Raw genomic sequence first — 12,072 nt, forward strand, 5'->3', positions numbered from 1 at the left:
TGTTATTTCTTCATTAGCTTTGGAGATTATGTTTTGAAACCTCTCCATGGAAGCTGAGATTTTAGCTCTCTTCTGCCACCCCTACCACACACATATACATTCCTATTTCCCCATATCAATATATTGTAATCTTGGCCAGTTCAACATTCAGGATTTTTAGTATTATGACTATCTATATGCTATTCACAGGAGAGTATGTACTATACTGTGATTCCTTATCTGCACACACTATGATTATTCTTTTCATGGAATGAATAATTGGTTTTTATTGCTTGCTTAGTATTCCATGTATTTACCAGGATTTTGAACCCAAACTCTCCCTAATTTGTAAATTACTTTCAATATGTTCTAGATATTTCATCATTTACAATTCATTGAAGAAAATTACACCACATTCTCCAGGCTTGCTCAGTTCTGTCTAGTTACTCCCCCGGGTCTGCTGCACAGTGCTTGTTTTGGCCTCTCTTTTCACTGTTATCCTGTGGACTGTCTTCACTTATCCTCATATTGGACTCCCTGTTCCCCAAAAACCATACTGCCTTATTCTCGGTTGATTCCTTTATTTTTGTGAAACCAATCCTCCTGTTGCTCTTAAGAAGGTGAGCATGGGAGGAAAATTTGGGCATTTTGAATACCTGAAAATATTTTTATTTAATCTCACATTTTATAGCCTACCTGAATTTGTTTTCTAGATTGGGAAAAATTTGCCCTCAAAATTTTAACACCATTGGATGATTGCCTCCTAGCTTGCAATATTGCTGTTGACATAGCCAGTGCTCTTCTGACTCTTCAGTTTTTGTATGGCATTTTTCTCTTGAAAGTTTATAGGAGCTTTTATTTGTTGCCACTGTTCTAGAATTTCACAACAGTTTGAATCCTTTTCATCCATTGTGCTGGGTGTTCAATAGGCTCATTCAGTCTGGGAATTTAGGCTCATGCATTCTGGAAAATTTTGTTGAGTCAATTTTTTTTTTTACAATACCCTTGACTCTGTTTTTTTCTCTTCTATCTTAAAACTCTTGGGCTGGTTTCCTAATTTTCTTAGTTTTTCCATCCTATTTTTCATATCATTGTCTTTCATCTTACTTGCTGAAAGATTTTTTTTTTTTTTGCTTATTAAAGTCTTTATTTCAGTTGAAGATAGAAAACAATATACTTTTGTGATCTGATTAGGCAAATTATGTCAATCTACAATAGTTTACAGTAATTCCTTTTATATGTTTCATATTTTCTTTTCAGATATCTTATATATAAGGAATAAAGCTAATCATTTATGAAGTTTAACAATAAGAAGATATTCTCCAAAACAATCTCAAGTGTGTTCCTAGATATAAAGCTCATAATTGCCAAGAAACTTATATTAAGGGCAGGAACCCAAGTCATTAAACAAAAATAAGAGCATATTTGTAAAAAAGTGCTATAGAAGGTGCACAAAAAACATGCACTTACACATACTTTCTAAAAGGATGTAAACTGTACTCTTAGGCACTGTCATCTCTTCAAATTTCCTTTACCAACAATATATGGCATAACTCTTAATGTCTAGATGTTACTGTAGGAAGATGACTAAGGCAACCACGTGCAGAGAGCATGTGTGTAATTCACAGAAAACAAAGGCAGCATTCCAAAAGTAAAGGTTTGCAATGATAGTTTTGATACCTGAAAGGTTTGGAGTGTCATCTTGTCATTCACATATGAAAATCTAGGTATGCCACTAGAGTCAAGCCACAATGGCACCTGATACGCAGACTCTTTACCTTTAAACATGACTTTAAATTTCTGAATGGCAGACATTTCATTTCTATGCTGTTTTCTAGGTGGCTCTGTGGCTTTTTGTATTTTATAATAGCCAATCAATTTTGAGAGATAACTACTTCTGAACTCTAGTGAGATATACATTCTAAATATGGAATGTTTAACATAGATAGTGGACTTCAAAAATGACAGTCTTCAAAATTCCCCATGTTTTATCATTGCATAGTTGAAAATTCATCTGCTACTTATAAAAAAAAAGTGCTCTGTTCAAGAAGAATTTTGCTCCAATCTCCTTCAATTTCCTTCCTTCATACTGTATAGTGGATCCACAAGTTTATTGTACACATGCATTAAACCTTTAAAGTATTTCACAGTTTTAACTCTCAATTCTAAAGTAGCATCTTCATCACACACGAAAATAGTCCAGGGATGCTGCTGGAAAGCCGAGACAGTCCACATGTGGTTGATGCCTTCTTCAATGGCTTTGTACAGGGCAAATGCCTTGTGTGCCCCTGTTATGAGGATCATTACTTCTCTGGCATCCATTACGGTCCCCACACCAACAGTTAGAGCCATGGTTGGCACTTTTGCTAAGTCTCCATCAAAATATTTAGCATTTGCCAAAATGGTATCCATTGCTAGAGTCTTTAATCTTGTCCTTGATACCAAACTGGATCCAGGCTCATTGAAAGCGACATGACCATCTGGACCAATTCCTCCAACAAAAAGATCTATTCCTCCAGCTTCTTTTATTTTCTTTTCAAATGCATCACATTCTGCTTGTAAATCTGTAGCATTCCCATCAAGGATATGAGCATTATTAGGATCTATATCAACATGCTTAAAAAAGTTATTCCACATATAAGAATGGTAGCTTTCAGGATGATTTCTCGGCAGTCCTACATATTCATCCATGTTAAAGGTCTTCATATATTTAAAAGAAAGGTTTCCATTCTTGTGATATTCTATTAGTTTTTTATAACATCCTAAAGGTGTACTCCCTGTTGGTAAACCCAGTGTAAAATATCTGTCTTGTCCAGGTTTGAACTGAATGATGCGATTACAGATGTATTTGGCTGCCCATTCACTAGCCAAGTCATAGTTATCAAGAATTACAAGCCTCATGGTGATCCACAGCTTCCAGGACAAAAAGTTCAAACCGGCACACCCACCGGCTCTTCCAACGCTGGCACAACCGGAACCTGAAAGATTTTTTTTTCAACTTTATCTTCCAATTAACAATACCATTGTGGGTTTCTTTTTTTTTTATTTCTGCTATCACACTTTTAATTTTTAATAGCTATTATTTGTTCTCAATATTTTCATTTAAAATAGCAATCCTATTTTTGTTCTTGAATGCAATGTGTTCTTAACTCTCTAAGGATAGAAATGATTTTATTAATTGTATACATTAAAGTGTACAACATAATTTTTGATATACAAAGACATAGATCAATGATTACTACAGCCAAGCAAATTAATATATCCATCGTCTCACATAGTTGCCTTTTTAAATGGTAGTAAGTGTCTTCTGAGGCTTTGGGTTTAAAAAAAAATTAAATGGTGGATAAGAATACCTCAAATCTACTCTTTTGGCAAATTTCCAGCATACAGGACAATATTATTAACTATAGTCTTCACGCTGCACATTATATCTCTAGACTTATTCAACCTACATAGCTGCAACTTTGTACCCTTTGACCTACATCTCCCCATTGCCAGTCTACCTCCTCTGCCCCTGATAGCCACTGTTCTACTCTATGTTTCTATATATTCAACTTTTTTCTGGATTCCACATATAAATGAGATTATGCAATTTATTTTTTTCTATGTCTAGCTTATTTCACTTAGCTTACATCCTCCAGGTTTGTCCATGCTGTCAAAAGAGTAGAATCTCCTTCTTTTTTTGAAGGCTGAATAATATTTCATTGTGTGTGTGTGTGTATATATACATGCCATAATTTCCTTATGCATTCATCCATCATGGGACACTTAAGTCATTTCCATATGTTGGCTGTTGTGAATAGTGCTACAATGAACAGGAAGCACAGATATCTCTAGGAGGTGATGATTTGCTGATTTCATTTCCTTTGAGTATATACCCAGAAGAGATATAACTGGGTCATATAGTAAATCTATTTTTAATTTTTGGAGGAACCTCCATATTATTTTCCATAATAGCTACATCAATATACATTCCCATCAACAGTGTGCAAGGGTTCCCTTTTCTCCATAGCCTTTCCAACATTTGTTATCACTTGTCTTTGTGATATTATAAGTAGCCATCTTTTTTTTTTAATTGATTGTTAAGGGCCACATGGGTTCCACTACAACTCTGCCATTGTATGGCAAAAGCCCTAGATGATATGGAAACAAGTGGGCATGGAAGGATTTCTATAAAACTTCATTTAGGAAAAAAGGTAGTGGGCTCCATCTGGCCTGAGGGCCGTGTTTCACTGAACCCCATTCTAGATTCAAAGAGCCCACTAAGTGCCCAGTGACATGATATGAAAAAAGACACAAAATAAGACACATCATGACATTTCAAGACATCAGCGATAAAGAAAAGCTCTTAAAAGCTTTCAGAGAAAAACACAGTTCACATATAAAGGCCTGGAAATAAGAACAGCAGTAGGCTTCTAAGTGAAAAGCTGGCAGAAAGAAAATAGAGTCCCAGCACTTTGGGAGGCAGAAGTGAAAAAAGAAAAAGAAAAGAAAAGAAAAGAAAAAAGAAAAGAAAAGAAAAAAGAAAAGAAAAGAAAAGAAAAGGAAGTTGTGACCAGAATTCTTGGTGACAAGAATGGTGACAATTTCTAACCTAGACTTTTATACCCAGCCAAGATATCAAGTAAAGCCACTTGCTGAGATATGAGTCCAAAAATTCCCCCTATGCAGCTCAGGAAGTTATTAAAGAAGGTGCTCCTCCAAAACCCAAAACATGAAAGTAAGCTGAAGAAGAGGAAGACAAGTGGGTCTGCAACAGGAGAAAGATGGCAGGAGTTAGGGAGGAGAGCTGCAGGTCCCACATCCAGATCACTGAGGGAGTGCTTAGAGAAGCAACCCAGAATGGGTTCTTTGATAACTGGGCAAATTATCTAATGTTCACCAGGGTTCCTTTTACTTTTAAAACGGGGCCAGTTCACTGTCTCTCAGACCATTGGAGTGTGCACATTCCACACATGCACACTGTGGGCCTGGGACAAGTTGGCTGCTAAGCAGGACAGGCAGCGGCGGCAAAAACACCTGGAGGGCCAGATAAATGTCCTCAGAGGGCCACATGTGGCCCGCGGGCCACAGTTTGAGGACCCCTAAGCAATCAGGATGCCAGATATGGCTTAGCTGCAGACCATTATTTACAGTCATGATGACTTCATACAGATGACTGAACCAAACCCTAATATGACCAGATATAGGGAGATCCAGGAAGAGGAAATAGGACAACAAGGCCTAAACCAGAGAACTGGGGGAATGTTAGTATAATCTATGGCTTGGAAGCACAGCTTCACATGCAGGAAACATGGTTTGTCTCTGGAGTGGAAAGGGGCCACTGGCAGTGCTGAAAGAGAGCCCCCACTTTGAAGGTGTCCACCTTGGGAGGCCAGGTGCAGGGCTGCCCCTGCTCTGAGACAGTGGGCACCCAGGCTTTTTCCTGGGTGTCTAGCCTGGCCTTCCCCTGGGACCTTTCTCAGGTGCCTTTTGTGAGTTCTCCCTGTCCCATGCCCTCTGCAGGCCCAATCCTGGGTACAGGTTGATGGTCATCCCCTGGGTGCCCTACCCCAGGTACCCACCCACTGTGCCACCTGGGTGGTGGTCCCTGGGTGCCCTTCCTTGACTGCCCTTCCCTGAATGAGCTACCCCTGGGAGTCCACCCTGCCTTCCACTGGATCCTCTCCATGGGTGCCCACCCCTCATGCCCTTTGCAGGCCCTATCCTGGGTGCCCACCACAGGATGCCTGCCCTTCTTTGTATTAGGTATTATAAGTACTCTAGAGATGATTTAAAGTATACAGGAAAAAAAGCCAGGCATGGTGGCTCACACCTGCAATCCTAGCACTTTGGAGGCCAAGATGAGAGGATCACTTGAGCCCAGGAGTTTGAGGTTGCAGTGAGCTATCATCGCGCCACTACACTCTAGTCCCAACCACAGAGCAAGACCCTTGTCTTAACTAACTAACTAACTAACTAACTAACTAACTAACTAACTAACTAACTAACTAACTAACTAAGGGATCCAGGGCAATGTGCATAGGTTATATGCAAGTACAATGCCATTTTATCTAAGGTCTTCTGTGGTTCCATATGAATTTTAGGATTGTTTTTTCTATTTCTGTGAAGAATGTTATTGGCATTTTGATAGGGATTTAGATTTGATAGGCATTTAGATTTGCACTGAATCTATAGATCAAATTTGGGAGTATGGTCATTTTCACATTAACTCTTCCAATCCATGAATGTGGAATGTTTTTCCCTTTTTTTGTGATGTCTTCAATTACTTTCAGCTTTTGTATATTTCCTTGCAGAAATCTTTCTTTCACTTCCTTGTCCCTGTTTGCAGATGACATGATATTACCTATAGAAAACCCAAAAAGCTCCATCAATCTCTTAGAACTGAAAAATAAATTTAGTAAAGTTTCAGGACACAAAATTAACATGTAAAAATCAGAAACATTGTTATACACAAACAACTAACTAGTGGAAAAAGAAATTAAATTTATTAAATTTATTATTAAAAGAAGTTAAATTTATTCCTCAGTATTTTTTTCAGTAGTTATTGTAAATAGGATTTCTTTTTCCACTAGTTAGTTGTTTGTGTATAACAATGTTACTGATTTTTACATGTTAATTTTGTGTCCTGAAACTTTACTAAATTTATTTTTCAGTTCTAAGAGATTGATGGAGCTTTTTGGGTTTTCTATGGATAATATCATGTCATCTGCAAACAGGGACAATTTGACTTTCTCCTTTCCAATTTGAATGCTCTTTATTTATTTCTTTTGCCTAATTACTTTGTCTAGGACTTCCAATACTATACTGAAAAAAACTGGTAAGAGCAGGCATCCTTATCTTACTCCAGTTCTTAGAGGAAGAGCTTTCAGCTTTTCACCGTTTAATATAATGTTAGTTGTGGGTTTATCATATATGGCCTTTATTATGTTGACATACACTCCTTCTATACCTAGTTGGTGAAAATTTTTATCATGAAGGGATGTTGAATTTTATCAAATGCTTTTTTTGTATCCATTGAGATGATCATATGTTTTTTGTCCTTCATTCTGTTGATGTGATGTATTGTGTTTATTGACTCGTGTATGTTGAATCATTCTTGTATCCCTGGTATAAATCCCACCTGATCATGGTCAGTGCTTTTTTTTTTTTTTAATGTGCTGCTAGATTTAGTTTGCTAGAAAGTTGTTGAGGATTTGTGCATCTATGTTCAGTAGGGATATTGGCCTATAGCTCTCTCTTTTTCTTATTGTGTCCTTGTCTGGTTTTGGTGTCAGAGTAATGCTGGCTTCAGAATGAGTTTGGAAGATTTCTCTCCTCTTCAATTTTGTGAAAGAGTTTAAAAAGAATTATATAAATTCTTTAAATGTGTGGTAGAATTCAGCAGTGAAGGCATCAGGTCCTGGGCTTTTCTTCAATAGGAAAATTCTATTTTTTTTTTTTTTTTTAAGAGACAAGTCTTACTCTGTCACCCAAGGTGAGGTGCAGTGATGCAATCACAGCTCACTGCAGCCCCAAACTCTTGGGTTCAAGCAATCCTCCCACTTCTGCCTCCCAAGTAGTAGAGACGACAAGCATGTGTCACCACATCCAGCAAATTTTCTAACTTTTTGTAGAAAATGGGGTCTTGATATGTTATCCATGCTGGTTTTGAACTCCTGGACTCAAGCAATCCTCCTGCCTCAGGCTCCCAAAGTGCTGGGATTATAGCCATGAGCCACCACACCCAGCCAAAAATTCTTTCATTTTTAATGAGATTAAATTTCATTACTTTTGTCTATTCCAGTTTTCTGGGGTTTTTTTGGTTCAATCTTGGTTGGTTGTATGTGTCCAGGAATTTATCCATTTCCATTAGGTTTTTCCAATTTGTTGGCATATCGTTGTTATTTGTTTTTTTAAGTCGGTTTAATTTTTTTATTTTTTGAGAAAGAGTCTCACTATTTTGGCCCGGCTAGAGTGCTGGGGCATCAGCCTAGCTCACAGCAACCTCAAAATCCTGGGCTCAAGCGATTCTCCTGCCTCAGCCTCCCAAGTAGCTGGGACTACAGGCATGCGCCACCATGCCCGGCTAATTTTTTCTATTTTTGGTAGAGATGGGGTCTCGCTCTTGCTCAGGCTGGTCTTGAACTCCTGACCTCGAGCTATCCTCCCACCTCAGTCTCCCAAAGTGCTAGGATTACAGGTGTGAGCCACCGTGCCCAGCCAATTTGTTGGCATATAGTTGTTAATAAGAGTTTCTAATAAGCCTTTGTATTCCTGTGGTATCAGTTAATGTAGCCTTTTTTATTTTTAATTTTATGTATTTGGGTCTTTTCTCCTTTTCTTTGTTAGTCTAGCTAATGATTTATTTTGTTTCTCTTTCCACAAAACCAACTTATCATATGTTGATCTTTTGCATAGTTTTTAAATCTCAATTTCATTTATTTCTACTCTCATCTTTATTTCTTTCCTTCTACTAAGTTTAGATTTTGTTTATTTTTGCTTTTCTAATTATTTGTGATGCATTATTAGGTTCTTTATTTGAAATCTTTGTCTTTTTAAAATAAAGTATTCATTGCTATAAACTTCCCTCTTATTACTACTTTTACTGTATCTCATAGGTTTTTGTATGCTGTGTTTCTATTTTCATATGTTTTAAGAGCAAATTTTTAATTTCCTTTTTAATTTTTTCATTGACTCATTGGTTGTTTAGGAGAATGTTGTTAATTTCCACATATTTGCATAGCTTTGAAACTTCGTCTTGTTATTGATTTCTAGTTTAATACCATTGTGATCAGAAAAGATACTTGATATGTTTTGAATTTTTAAAAATTTGTTGAAAAACATCTCTAATCATCAGGGAAATGCAAATCAAAACTGCAATGAGATATCACTTATCTCCAGCAAAAATGGCCTCTATCAAAAAGTCCCCAAACAATAAATGTTGGCATGGATGTGGAGAGAAAGGAACACTTCTACACTGTTGGTGGGACTACAAACTAGTTCAACCTCTGTGGAAAGCAAAATGGAGATACCTTAAAGTGATAGAAATGTATCTACCATTTGATCCAGCAATTCCACTACTGGGCATCTACCCAAAAGATCAAAAGTCACTTTAGGAAAAAGACACCTGCACTCGAATGTTTATAGCAGCACAATTCACAATTGCTAAGTTGTGGAAACAACCCAAGTGCCCATCAATACATGAGTGGATTAATACAATGTGGTATATGTATACCATGGAGTACTATTCAGTTTTAAGAAACAATGGTGATATAGCACCTCTTGTATTTTCCTGAATAGAGCTGGAACCCATTCGACTAAGTGAAGTATCTCAAGAATGGAAAAACAATGTACCACATGTACTCACCAGCAAATTGGTATTAACGGATCAACATCTAGGTAGACATATAGGAATAACATTTATCGAGTGTCGGGCAGGTAGTGGGGGAAGGGATGGGTATATACAAACATAATGAGTGAGATGTGCAATATTTGGGAGATGGTCACGCTTGAAGCTCTGAATCGAGGGGGCAGGGGGGCAAGGGCAATATATGTAACCTTAACATTTGTACCCCCATAATATGCTGAAATAAAAACAAATTGTTGAGAATTATTCTGTGACCTAATATAATGTGATCTGTCCTAGAGAATGTTTCATGTACTGATGAAAAGAATTCTGTAGCTATTGGATGAAATGTTTTGTCAATGTCTATTAGTTCCACTTGGTCTAAAGTGCAGTTTAAATTTAATTTTTTTTTTTGTTGGCTTTTATGTCTAGATGATCTGTCCAATGTTGAGAGTGGGGTGTTGAATTCTTCAGCTATTATTGTGTTGGACTCTCTTTCTCCTTTTAGATCTAATATTGCTTTATATATCTGGGTGCTCCAATGTTGGGTGCATATATGTTTGAATTGTTATATCCTCTTGGTGAATTGATCTCTTTGTCATTATATAATGATTTTCTTTGTCTCGTTTTATAGTTTTTAACCTAAAGTCATTTTATCTTATACAAATATAGTTATTCCTGCTCACTTTTGGTTTCTGTTTGTGTGGAATTTCTTTTTCCATCCCTTTACTTTCAGTGTATATGTGTCATTATAGGTGAAGTGAGTTTCTTATAGGTAGCATATAGTTGAGTCATTTTTAAAAAAATCTATTTGGCCAGTCTATATCTTTTACGTGGGGAATTTAATTCATTTACATTCAAAGTTATTATTGACAAGTAAAGACTTACTCCTGCCATTTTGTTGTTTTCTAGTTGTCTTGTATATCCTTCCTTCCTCTCTTATTGTTTATCATTGCAGTTTTGTGTGATAAAGTTTGATTTTTTCTTTTTTTCCTTTTATACCTTTCCATGTTTACATAATGGTGGTTATTGTCTTTTCCCTTTCAGATACAGAACTCCCATGAGCATTTCTTGTAAGTTTGGTCTAGTATTGATGAATTCTCTCAGTTTTTGCTTGTCTGGGAAAGACTTTATTTCTCCCCGATTTCTGAAGGACCGTTTTTCTGGGTATGCTATCCTTGGCTACCAAATTTTTTCTTTCAGCACTTTGAATATATCATCCAATTCTCCCCTGGCCTGTAAGATTTCTGCTGAGAATTCTGCTGTTAGTATAATGAGAATACTCTTATATGTGACTTAATGCTTTTCTGTTGTTGTTTTTTTTTTTTTTTTTTTTTTAGATGTTTTTTTTTTTTTGAGACAGAGTCTCACTTTGTTGTCCAGGCTAGAGTGAGTGCCGTGGCGTCAGCCTAGCTCACAGCAACCTCAAACTCCTGGGCTCAAGCAATCCTGCTGTCTCAGCCTCCCGAGTAGCTGGGACTACAGGCATGCGCCACTATGCCCGGCTAATTTTTTTATATATATATATCAGTTGGCCAATTAATTTCTTTCTGTTTATAGTAGAGACGGGGTCTCGCTCTTGCTCAGGCTGGTTTTGAACTCCTGACCTTGAGCAATCCGCCCGCCTCGGCCTCCCAAGAGCTAGGATTACAGGCGTGAGCCACAGCGCCCGGCCCTGTTGTTGTTTTTTTAGAAATCTCTGTTTGTCTTGGAATTTTGACAGTTTGACTATAATATGCCTCAGTGAGAACTCTTTGGGTTGAATTTATTTGGGAGTTTTGAGGTTCCTGGATGTGAATGTCCATGTAGCCCCCCAGTCTTGGGAAGTTTTTAGCTATGATTTGTTTAAATAGGTTTTCTATGCCTTTCCCATATCTTTTCCTTCTGAAATTCCTACAAGTAGAATATTTGTTCACTTACTGGTGTCCCATAAGTCTTACAGCTTTTCTTCACTCTCTCTCATACTTGTTACTTTTTCTTCTCTGAGTAATTTTAAATGACCTATATTCAAGTTCACATATTCTTCTTCTGCTTTATTAAATCTGAGATTAAAGCTCTCTAGTGTGTTTTTATTTCATTCATTGAATTCTTCAGCTGCAGGGTTTCAATTTGGTTCTTTTTTATGATAGTCATCTTAGCATTGAATTTCTCATTCATATCATGAATTATTTTTCTGATTTTGTTAAATTGTCTATTTTCATTTTTTCATATCTTGTTGAGTTTCCTTAAGATTATTATTTTGAATTTCTTTTCCAACAATTCATTGATTTTCTTTTTACTGAGGTCTGTTACTGAGAGTTATTATGTTCTTTTGGTAGTATCATATTTTCTTGCTTTTTCATGTTTCTCATGTCCCTGTGTTAATGCCTATGCATTTGGTGGAATAATTGTCTTTTCCGAATCTTCAAAAGTGGTTTTTGTAGGGAAAGATTTTATCTGCAATCAGTTCTTAGTGTGCCAGTAGGGAAGGGTGTGGTGACTTTGTTTCTGGGTAGGTGCAGTGGCATAGTCCCCATGCAGCCTCTTTGGCTGCATTCAATGTCACTCTTAACTGTGGATACCTCAGAAGCCTAGGCTGTAGAAGTTTGTGGTAGTGACTGTATCATCATCATAGGTTGTTAATGTCCCCAGTGGCAAGGGCTTTGAGGTCCTCCTATTCTCATTTTTCCCACAATGGGGAGACATAGCTGAGGGATCCCTTTTGGTATCAGGTCTGCCATGGCCTGTAAGCAGCTTTCAAGGCACTGTGTTCCAGGAGCAGGTGC

The 12,072-nt window shown here is 37.2% G+C and overlaps 1 pseudogene; it reads right to left on the reverse strand.

Annotated features, from left to right (window-relative positions):
* Window positions 1-1,812: 1,812 nt before the first annotated feature.
* Window positions 1,813-2,952, reverse strand: LOC105868688 (glucosamine-6-phosphate deaminase 2 pseudogene; annotated as a pseudogene).
* Window positions 2,953-12,072: the final 9,120 nt, after the last annotated feature.

This window comes from Microcebus murinus, chromosome 12, assembly GCF_040939455.1.
Source record: "Microcebus murinus isolate Inina chromosome 12, M.murinus_Inina_mat1.0, whole genome shotgun sequence".
NCBI classification, from domain to species: Eukaryota; Metazoa; Chordata; class Mammalia; order Primates; family Cheirogaleidae; genus Microcebus; species Microcebus murinus.